Below are 11,544 nucleotides of genomic sequence, written 5' to 3'. Positions count from 1 at the left end.
CCTGCGATGACCTTTCTTACGGGAGATGGTTCTTATTTAGATACCTTTCAGGCGAAATATCTTCAGTTTCGCCTAACTCGAACTCCTCAATGAGGAACGTGTCATACTCACTGTAATCATATAACGTACTTGATCTTGCGTTAAAGTCACCCATTAGTGTAACATAATCACTCATTGTTAACATTTCCAGAATATGGAGATCATCTAATATGTCAGTCTATCTAATATCAAATGAACACATATCGGCGAGAAAGAGGAGTATGACATGTTTTTACAGAGGTAAGTGTCTGGTAATCTTCATTTGGAGTGGACACTAGAATACTTTTTCATGCACATTGATTGAATTAGATGTAATGGGTTACAGGTTACTGAAGATTATATTTTCTTCAACTCCCTAGTAAAAAATACGAAACAATAAACGAAATGTCAAGGACATACAAAGAATTTAAACACAACAGAATAGTTTGAATTTACTTTTTTGGTATTATTGCGTTGTCATGTTTCATATAATGAATCGAAAACACAAATAATTACACATCCAAGCTCGAATAGATTAGACATAAATTTAGTTACTAATTCAAATCTTACTGAATTGTAACTATTTATATTTCATATTCTAAAGTTGATAATATTACCTCATCGAATATAAAGTGATAACTTGCGCCTTTGCATCGGCTCATAATATATATATACATGTCAGTGTTATTACAACACTGAAATCTTTAACTACATTTGTTACAAAACACAGTTGGTAATTCAAACAATTTGTAGACATAGGCAGAAGTAATATCATAGGCTATTACATATAAACCATTCAAATGTATGTCAAGCATTATTGTGTCACGCAGATGTTTACATAATATATGAAATCTTCTGTTTCACATATGAAACATCTGTCTGGTATTTACAGGTCTACGAGACACATAAAACCCATAAAACAATGCATAAATAAAATAAAGTGTTAAAACTTTTGTATGTGGTCTCAGTAATTATCTGACCCGGTGTAATTATCACGTGTATCAATGAACTCAGGTTCTATTGATCAATCGTCAATAAAAGCAGGATAGTATATCAGTTACGGTATCGATACACATGCATATAATCATTCAATGAGACTCCAGTAATGAGGTAATTGAACACCTCTCTCGATCTAGAAATAACAACCTGCGGTAGAATACATATGTAGTTACGCCCTTGTTGTCAGTATGGAGCTAATAAATCAGTTTAATGAGCAAATAAAATGTGGTGATGTTAGTGAAGCTGCTCGATTATGTCATTCAATTCTTGAATCTTGTGCAAATATGTGTAAGTGAACTGTCTCACAGAATCTCATGAGAAATAGTGGTAACAATCATTGGTTTGATGACGACTGTGAACAGTATAGAGCCGCGGCCAGGAAGCTTTTACGTGTGTTTCACTCAACTAACCGAGTTGATGATAGACGTCGATATATAGAAGCGTGGAATAAATACAAACATCTGTGTGTTACGAAAGCGCGTCTAGCATCAGAGGAGTTGACAATTCGACTTCAGGAAACATTGTCAAAAAAAGACACTAAAGCTTTCTGGAAAATAGTAAAGGCACGTTGTTTACAAACGTATTACAGTATTGCAGCATCTGACTGGAACTTATATTTTGAGAAACATTTAATTCAGCTGTGAACGAAGAATTTCAGGAATCCGTTCGGACTTTCGTTGATTCAATAAGTGATAATCTTATTGAGACTACCTCTGATGAATTTGGGCTTGATAAAGTAATATCTCAACAGGAAATGGTCAACGCTATAAACAGCATGCCCGCTGGCAGAGCTCCAGGATATAGAGGCGTGTCTGTGGAAGTCTGAAAAAATGTACACGAGACTTGTATACATATGCTTGTGAAACTGTTCAATTCAATTCTAGCCACAGGAATTTATCCAAACGAATGGATACTAGGGGTAATACTTCCATTGCATAAAACGGGTAGTGTGAATGACCGGCTAAATTTAGACCTATAACACTCCTGGAATTGTCAGGGAAAATATTTGCCAAAGTCATTGCCAATAGACTGACAGAGTGGGCAGAACATGAACACTTTTTCACTCAAGAACAAGCAGGATTTAGAGCTGGCCTCCAAACCGAGGATAATATATTCAATTTAGATACAGTTATTAGAAAGTACATGTACCTATCATTGATTAAAGGAGGACTGTAATTTTGCTTTATTGACCTAAAATCTGCCTTTGACTCTGCTGATTGACAATGTTTAATGTACAAACTTTGGCTTGGAAATATTAAAGGTAAACTGTACAGGCTCTTAAAAAGTATGTACCAAAATGTGAAGTCTTGTGTCTCAACACAAAATGGTTACACACCAGCCTTTGATTGTTTGTATGGCGTAAGACAAGGTTTTTGACTTTCACCCTTCTTGTTTTCTTTTTTATTACTGACATTGTTGATTTTATAGCAGCAGATAACCAGAAAATATTAATTTTTATTTTTTAGAATTATTCATTCTTCTCTTTGCAGATGATATTGTAATGTTTGATAGCACTGTTTTAGGGTTGCAAAAAAAATTGGATAAACATTTTTGTATTGTAAAGACTGGAAGCTTCAAATTAACATCAACAAGATTAAAGTTATTGTTTTTCGAAACGCAGGACCTCTTAAAAAGTATGCTCGTTTCTCTGTAAATGTTTTTTCTGTAGAAATTGTTCCTACCTATAAATATCTAGGTATCCATTTTTCCAGCTCTGGTTCCTTTTTTTGTACTCAAAAACACTTTAGCACATCAAGCATGGAAGGCTCTCCAGTGTGTTAAAATGTCACTGAAAAATTTCCATAATCTTCCCTTATCTGTAACCCTACATATATTTGATGTTAAAATTTTACCTATCACGTTGTATGGTTGCGAAGTCTGGGGCTTTCATCTCTCTGTTCATCTAATGTTTATTATAAATTTTGTAAGTCAGTTTTACATTTATCAAGGAACACTCCCAATGTTGTTGCAAGGGATGAACTTGGACGTTACTCTGTAAAAGTTAACCAGTTTGTAAAAATCATGAAATATCGGTTAATGCTTTTGGCTCAAGAGAAAAATGTAATATTGAAACATGTTTATAATTATGGCTTCCAAAGGTATCAACTATTGGGCTCTAGATGTAAAGAATTTATTATTTAGATATGGATTTGGTCAAATTTGGCTTGATCAGGGGGTTAATGATGTTGATTATTTTATAAGTCAGTGTAACAGAGATGCATTGATATTGATACTCAAGAATGGTTAAGTTCTTTAAAAGTTTATTCTAAGCTAAAGTTGTATAAAACTATCAAGTTGAGGGTAATTCTGAAGAGTATCTGTCACTGGTTAAGGGCAATGTTTTTCGTTTTGCTTTAGTAAGTTTCGTTGTTCGGACCATCCTTTAATGTTGGAATATGGGAGAAAAGTAAATATATCACAACATGAGCGATTCTGCCCTCTGTGTATTGTACTTACCATTGAATCAGAGTACCACTTTAGTATTGAATGTGCATTTTACTGTGATCTGAGAAACATCCTGCTCCCACAATACTACATAAATAATCCATGTGAAACTAAATGTATCAGGTTATTGTCTTTCAATTCTACAATGTTAACAATCTTGATAAGTTTATTTTTCTTGCATTGAAAAAAAGAGCGAAGTTTTTTATTATAGAGTATAAAATTAAATGAGACATTGTACATGTTAGCATATATTGTCATCTTTGAAATTGTATAACATGTCGATGGCCCCTGTACGAAATACAACTCTAACTAGTTGTGTGAGCAAAATGTAAATGGAAATAAGTACTATCACTACTCAAGGGTTGGATTTCAATCGTGAATGTTTTACTTATCGAAAAACACTAATAAATGTGTGTTCGATCTCTGGGGACAAATAAACTCGCCCAAATGTCTATCTACTCCCACTTGTCTTATGTGTATATTTCATACATCGTTACGGTTATGTATGTTTACAATACACAAACTGTTACATGATAGCTGGAGTTGATACAGCCAGAACCCAGCATATCAATTGGTCAACGATATAGCCAATAATCAATCTCTATCCAAGCTGTTAAGTGACCAAACGTGCCCTTCCTCTGTGACAAGGGGCGGTGGGGTAGCCTAGTGGTTAAAGCGTTGGCTCGTCACGCCGAAGGCCCGGGTTCGATTCCACACATGGGTACCATGTGTGAAGCCCATTTCTGGTGTCCCCCACCATCATGTTGCTGGAATATTGCTAAAAGCGGCGTTAAACCATACACACTCACTCCTCTGTGACAGGTATTTCATGATACGATTGGTCATAGATAACAAGTGATCAGCCACTATATTGAACAGTTGAGATACCAAACGTTTTATTCGGTAAGTTTGACCACGTGACTCTTTGTTTCACAAGGAATATGTATTATACAATATGGACATGTATGTTCGTATGATGACGTATGTTTTCTGCGCTAAATCTAGATGAAACGAAGTGACAAACTATGAATCTGCTCTTTGTTAGTCACAGACTAGCGTATTAGTACTTCTCTTAAAATATTCAATATACACTAGCAATGTATCGGCAAAAACTATTCGTAGAAGATTATAAAGCATGTAAGTAAATTCTTCTTTACAGTCTGTCATTGTCATAGATGTTTTGTAAAATTAAACCTCACACAATGATATGAGAGAGAGAATTTGTTTATGTAAGTCTCATATCTTACATACAAGAATACAATGACTGCCATACATATGTGATAAAATATAAATATACAAGCCATCAAAGTTCTACTAGAGATACTTGCAAAAACATTACATAAACTGTTGCTATATATGATCTGTATTCACACCTGTTTTCTTCCCATGTGCACAAATAAACAATCAGGACTTGTTCATATGACTGGACAGTTTCCTGTCATCCCCGAAACCTACCAGGGAAATCAGGTATGAATAGCACTAATTAGTCTCGGCTCAGCGAGCCGGGCAGTCAGCGAGGGGTTCCAGGTGTTGAGCAGTGAAGTGGCTCTCAGGCTTAATGAGTTAAGAGGTGGGGTGAAATGGGGTTTAACGTCGTACTTGAGAATATTTCGCTCTTATGGCGACGTGCATGCGTGTGTATGTGTATGTGCGGCTGCTTGTACTAGCCCAGACTGAAGCTGGTTTTATAGTGCTAGCCCACTGAGATACCATGCCGCAGTGAAGCATGAATACCCCACTCAGACACAGTATACTGACTCCGAGCCGACCAGTCCTTGTTGTACCCATTAATGCCGAGCGCCAGGCAGGGACCAACAAGTTAATGAGTTAAGAAGGTTTTGTTTTTATATGAGATACTATATAATAAGGACATGTTTTGACATGCAAAATTATTTTACTGAATGTTGATGAGCTTACGTCAGATTTATCCACCATTGAAAACGAAATGTTATATGCGATATACCACCCGGAATACCTGTAGGGGGAGCAGGACCAGTTTATATCATTATTGAAATGGTGGAGTATTCCAGATATATAGATATGCCTTTTCGTTGCAAATGTTTTAATACGCTATTAGAAACTGGTGTTTTCCCTAACAGTTGGGGGACCGCGGGGTAGCCGAGTGGTTAAAGCGTTCGCTCATCACGCCGAAGACCCGGGTTCGATTCCCTACATGTATACCATCACTCAATTTCACTCAACATGCACATTTACTCTATTGCGTTGTCGCATGAGTGTAAGTGCAAAAATATTTAACGTCTTTACAAAAGTTAGTTTGGAAATACAGATACATTGGGTATTCTGTGTTATTTTACCATTACCATTTCCATAATACATAAAAAATATATTCTTACGATATGTATAACATCCCATTTTAGTTAAAAGTTGCATGTCGCCAGCGACGGTGTATATATACTAGCCACATAAAGAAACTGTGCATTGTCAAAATATTATCCCAGTTGATAAGTATGATAACAATGTCAAAGGTACATATAAACTTTAATGGAGGGATCATGAGACCATAACAAGTCGGGAGAATTTCAATTGAAAAGTCAATCACATTGACGTCACGAGTCCACAAGCGGGACAGGGGTCAAACGACCATGTCACAAGCTCAATAACGGGTATGTCCACCATCGGCATTGAGAACAGCAGTGCATCGACAACGCACAGAGACTATCAAACGTGCAAGGAAGGCTTGTGGGATGTCACGCCAGATTCTCTCAAGTTCTGTTGCAAGGTCAAGGACGTTATCTAGCGGATGAGGAAGACGGCGTAGACGTCGATCCATTTCGTCCCAAACAAGTTCTATCGGGGAGAGATCCGGTGAATTTGCAGGCCAAGGCAGTAAGTCAACGTTGTGGTGTTGCAATAAATCCATAGCAACCCTTGCCGTATGAGGGCGGGCATTGTCCTGTTGGAATGTTAACCCAGGGCCATGACGTTGCAGAAAAGGAATTGCCACAGGTCGAAAAATCTGATCCCTGTAGCCCACACCAGTTAAGTTGCCCTGAACAATCACCAAAGGAGTTCTTTGGCGTGCTGTTATTCAACCCCAAATCATCACGGAACCACCACCAAAGCGATTCCTCTCCAAGACACAGGCCTGTGCATAACGTTCTCCCACGCGTCTATAGGCACGTTGACGTCCATCATTATGGGAAATGTTAAACCTGGACTCATCTATAAAAACAACATTTCTCCACCAAAACAAGGGTCTGCGGACATGATTCCGGTACCACATTCGGCGAGCTTGTCGATGACGTTGTGTCATGGTCTGATCCCGTGATGACGTAAACGTTGCCGAACTGTGTTGGGATGGATACGGCGAAGTCCTGGGATGGTTCGGGCAGTCATCACTGCAGTCTGAAACCTGTGGCGAAGATGGGTCACCCTTATCCATATGTCCTGTCTTGGCGTTGTTACACGTGGACGTCCAGAACGTGGCCGATCAATGACGTCATTTGTGTTCTGGTAGCGTCTCACCAGTGCAGAAATGGTGTTCCGGTGGCAGAGGAAATGTGCAGCCACTTGTCGTGGAGACATCCCCTCACGGACCATCCCATTTGGCCTCATGACGTTGTGCAGACGTGAGCCTTGGCATGCTATGCGTTTCAATAGCCGTTTAATTTTTTGAACGATCGCAAGGGCAGGGGCTGAGCTTTCCAAAGTGACAGTATTGTGTGGCATTCATTTGCTCTGTTTCTCTTTCCCGGAATGCACGTGCAACAACGTATTGCACGTCTCAAGAACGAACCCACTGACGTCACGGGACGTGGCACGTGCATGCATGCTGGATACATGTCACTTATCTCTGAGTTTAAATCCTTATGTGTCTACACAGGTTTGATAAATTCAGATTTTAAATTTTTGTATGCACAGTTTCTTTATGTGCCTTGTAATATTATTTTGTTGCATCCAAAATAACACTAGTGATAGTGAATGTTATCTTTTCAGGCCCTCCTATCTATGTGATGAAAAAGCGTTAAATGAGATCATAATGATGGCGTATTGGTAGCATAGCGTCTGTATTGCTATCTAATGCAGTTCATATACGAACAAAAAGGGGTACTATCGGATTTGACAGCGGCTGTTAGCGGAATACGCGTACAGCCGCTATGCGAAACTCGGTAAAATGCAGCGGAATAACTTCGACTGTATCCGTTAAAAACCGATCGTAGTTGAATGACAACACCATTTCCGGAAAAACATTGTACGACAAAATGGCGGACGAAACCAAACAAGTGACAAGGTGAGTAGTTTCTTTTGTATATTGCGGGTTGAAGTTTTGACTTTTATGCATAACACCCACATCATTGATCAACCATCATGTATATGCAGCTGGATTTGTCATTTGATGTGGAATACGTGTTTTGTTTAATCAGTTACCGTAGGGTTCGGCCTCGTCAGTGTACTCAAGTTAGGTTACACAGTTGTGTCTGAAAGAAGTGTTGCAGGCTGAAAGTTAATCGAGGCGGGTATGATTTCTCCAAATCGGACATTGGTACCAGTTTATTTTTTCAGTGTTAGCATGTTGTGTCGAAGATATGTAGTAGTGAATGCGTTCTTGTTTAGATCTCGAGTACAGTTGTGCCAAGTGAAATTACGGTGAATATCGGGAATGTTGGTTTATGGCTGTTTTCAGCTGACAACTTGATAAAAGGATATGTTGTTGATTTTAATTCTGAATTACTTAAGAGTTGTGCATGATCAATTGCGCAAATATGTAACTTATTTCATAGGTAGTCAGGTGTAACTGCATTAGAATATATGATGATCATGCATTTGGTATCTCAATGTTGATTAACATGTTAATTGGTTGAAATTGGACTCTTGGTATACAGATATTAAACACATTTCAGGTTCGTGAATGGTTCCAGGCGTGTGATGACCCAGGGATATCAGCTATTGACAGATGCAGGATGATACATATGGGTATATAGGCGAGTTGATTTAGAATTTCCTCTGTGGACTACAGATCATTGTAATATGACCACCATCCATAATGAAAGCTACGGCTGATTAAACGTTATCTCTCTTAACTTCATGAAATTGCTATATTTCTTATTGTTACAGGTTCAAGAAATTCCTTCTGTCACTGGCTTCCACCTTCCCTCCAGTGGGTTTACATGTCAACAAGTCCAACATTTGTGGGGAGAGCATTGTAAGATCCAACCAGGTAAGTCCCACACCGTACTAGGAAGGCTGGTGTTGTTTGACATTAAAAAGTTATATATGTTTAACTAATGGCGTTTTCTAACAAACACTGGCTGACAGTTTTGTTTACCATTACTTTTTACTATTAATAGCATTATTAAATATGTAGAATCTAGCAGTGTGGTAGCTTATTGTTTAGGTGACTAACTGATCAGTGCGACATGGTTTACAGTGTGATTCCACAGGTTTAACTATTTGATCATCTGAATTTTCAACTGATTGCTATCTTGCAGAGGTCTTGGTGTGATATTTTCAAGTATAATAATGTTGGTCCTCTTCCGTCAAAGTTAAGCCCCTCACTAACACACACACACACACACACACACACATTGCATTCCACTAAAAGTGTTCTTCAATCCTATTACAGGACCACTTGTTTGATGCCCCCAGTAGGCTCATCGTGCGAGGAAACCGGTGAAGGTTATGTCAAGTGTGCATGAACCTGGTCTTGGAGCTACCACAAAGTCAAGGAAAGCAAGATGAAGCGACTAATAAGAGCTGGTCTTTCTGTTGCCCACTGTGATGAACAGATGTCAAAGTGTTGAATCTGTTATGTTTTTACATATGCACTTTCATAATGTGTAAATATGGGAATTGTAAAGTTGGACATGATGTGATGTTGTGTCTTACGTAAACAGAAAATAAGACATTTTTATCTACTGATTATCATTGGACAAAGAAAGTCATATTCAGATTTGTCAATGAATAAAACACTTGAACTTCATATATGGCTGTAAATATATCTTTATTACAAGTTAACATGGTTGATAAAAACAACATTAAACATATCATTCCAGTTATTTGTTAGTTATCTTTGCCATTATCACATAACCTGGTCAGCCAAGCATCCTTCCTACTACTTTCAAAACACAAAGTCACATGAACAAACATTACAAGCATGCACAAGTATTTTCCAACATCAACAAGAATTTACAATCTCTAACACCAGAAAAAGAGATTTGAGGAAATTCTATTACTAAATCTAAACAAATGAACTTAAAATAAGCAAAGGTGGTAAGGTTATCGTGGCAATAATAAGTCGGGTTTCCAAATTACGTATTTGGGATCTGACAACTGGCCATGGTCATTCATTCTACCAATGAAAAACTGTCATGACAGATTATGTTATGAGTTTACCACAACCTGTTTTTCGGTGCATGCTCATCGTGGAGCAGACTTGTATTCCTCCATACCCCGAAATGTTGGAACTATACTGCAAACCTTGCACACCAGTCTGTTTGTGTGCTTTAGCAACATGTTCCTTCAGCGTTTGGTTGATAAGGAAAAACGTCCCACACAATTCACATGAGAATTTGACATCTTTAGTGTGGGGCCTCACTTGCAGGTTCAAGGAGCCTAAGGTCTTGACAATCTTCCCTCAGGTCCCACACTGTAAAGATGGTTTGTGCTCAGTCTCTGCTGCAACAATGTCTCATCTATCCTGGAAGCTTGATCGGTGTCTCATCTAAGTGAGACACATCCAGGAAACTTGTGTCATCTTGTTGCTCAAGTCTTGAACACTTCTGCAGACTGTGACCTGTAAGTGTCAAACCAAGAGAATAACATTATGAAATAAATTCAGAAAATATTATTCAAAACTAATTATAATGAGTTATATTTTAAACATGGAATGAAAAGGGGTGTGTGTGTCATGTTTGTCACATATCTTTACAATCTAATTTAACCGAAAAAAAACCCTGAACTGAAGGGCAATAATCTACCTCATTGTGTGAGAATCACAGCTGGTGACTCTGGCACATTGGAAGACTTTTGTATTGGTCAGACTCCATGTATAATCTCTGTCGACGGAGTTTCGGGAACAGTAGGGAGGTCACAACTGTCAGACATCTCGCCCATCCGTCCACCAGATCCCAGCACACTCGGCGACTGTGTATTTCCCCAAACAAACATGATGGCCTGGTAAGTGTATCTGTAATATAGGTTCAATCACAACTAGACACGAATAAAATGCATACTGTTCGCACTCACTTCCAGTTTTAAAATGACTACGTTACAAATATGGGCCAAAATACAACTGCGGTCTCTCCGACGTAGCCGGTCAATGAAAATATTGCTCAAGTCGTCATCGTCCGTAATAACCCCGAATACCAGATTCACACTGAGTCTCAATTTGCTCCTCACTGAATCCCCTCACGATAAATTTTCTAAAGTCATGTAAGAATCCACTCAAAGCAAAGGAGGTTGGTAGCCTCATTCCGCCGACCTCAGCTTGAAATCCGTTCGACTTCCATATAAAAACGCAGATAATAGACACAAAATACATTTTTTACGAAGATGAAGTATTGCTATCAAAGGGGGATGATAACATGCGTTCAATGCACACTACCTTCTAAATCAGAATTACAGTATGTGGAGCTAAGCGTTGATTGAAACACTTACCCTTTTCTCTTCTCCTCTGTCGGCAGCCATTTTTCGCTCGCTGTGACGACAGGAAGTGTTGGCGTTGTTCGGCGAAACGCGGAAATTATCGGAGATGACCGAAAGTTTTCGGCTGCCGATGCTTTAGGTTCAAATAGCGGCTGTATAGTGCTTCCGATGCCAGCCGCTTTTACAGCGATAGTTGCTGCATTCACAACACATTTAATGCTATTCCTTCGCATGTGGTAGCTAAACACACATTATAGTTTACTTTACATCCAATAATGCTTCTTTTTAGTCAAATAGATAGGAGGGCCTGCTTTTCATGCATCCTGTGGAAGATATCATGCTGAATTTTACTGTGAGGTAGTCATTTAACCTACTATTTGAGGGTATTAGTCAATGTTGATGAAATTCTACTGTCGCCAATTCTTTTGTATTTTACGTTGTGCTCCAAAAGAAAGAAAACAGCATCAAAAGAGAAAA

At 38.5% G+C, this 11,544-nt stretch overlaps 2 long non-coding RNA genes across 2 annotated transcripts; one reads left to right on the top strand and one right to left on the bottom strand.

Annotated features, from left to right (window-relative positions):
- Nucleotides 1-2,376: 2,376 nt before the first annotated feature.
- Nucleotides 2,377-9,463, top strand: LOC124278138. The gene is made up of 3 exons (XR_006898997.1): nt 2,377-2,386; nt 8,632-8,641; nt 9,047-9,463. It is a non-coding gene; the product is annotated as an uncharacterized LOC124278138 (long non-coding RNA).
- Nucleotides 9,464-10,108: 645 nt separating this feature from the next.
- On the bottom strand, nt 10,109-11,306 carry LOC124278133. Its single transcript, XR_006898996.1, has 3 exons — nt 11,080-11,306; nt 10,401-10,566; nt 10,109-10,216 (listed from the first exon to the last, which is right to left on the bottom strand). It is a non-coding gene; the product is annotated as an uncharacterized LOC124278133 (long non-coding RNA).
- Nucleotides 11,307-11,544: the final 238 nt, after the last annotated feature.

This window comes from Haliotis rubra, unplaced genomic scaffold, assembly GCF_003918875.1.
Source record: "Haliotis rubra isolate DU_JTF1 unplaced genomic scaffold, ASM391887v1 Scf106, whole genome shotgun sequence".
Taxonomy (NCBI): Eukaryota; Metazoa; Mollusca; class Gastropoda; order Lepetellida; family Haliotidae; genus Haliotis; species Haliotis rubra.
The sequence above is the reverse complement of the archived record's forward strand: the minus strand, read 5'-3'. Positions and strand labels throughout refer to the sequence as shown.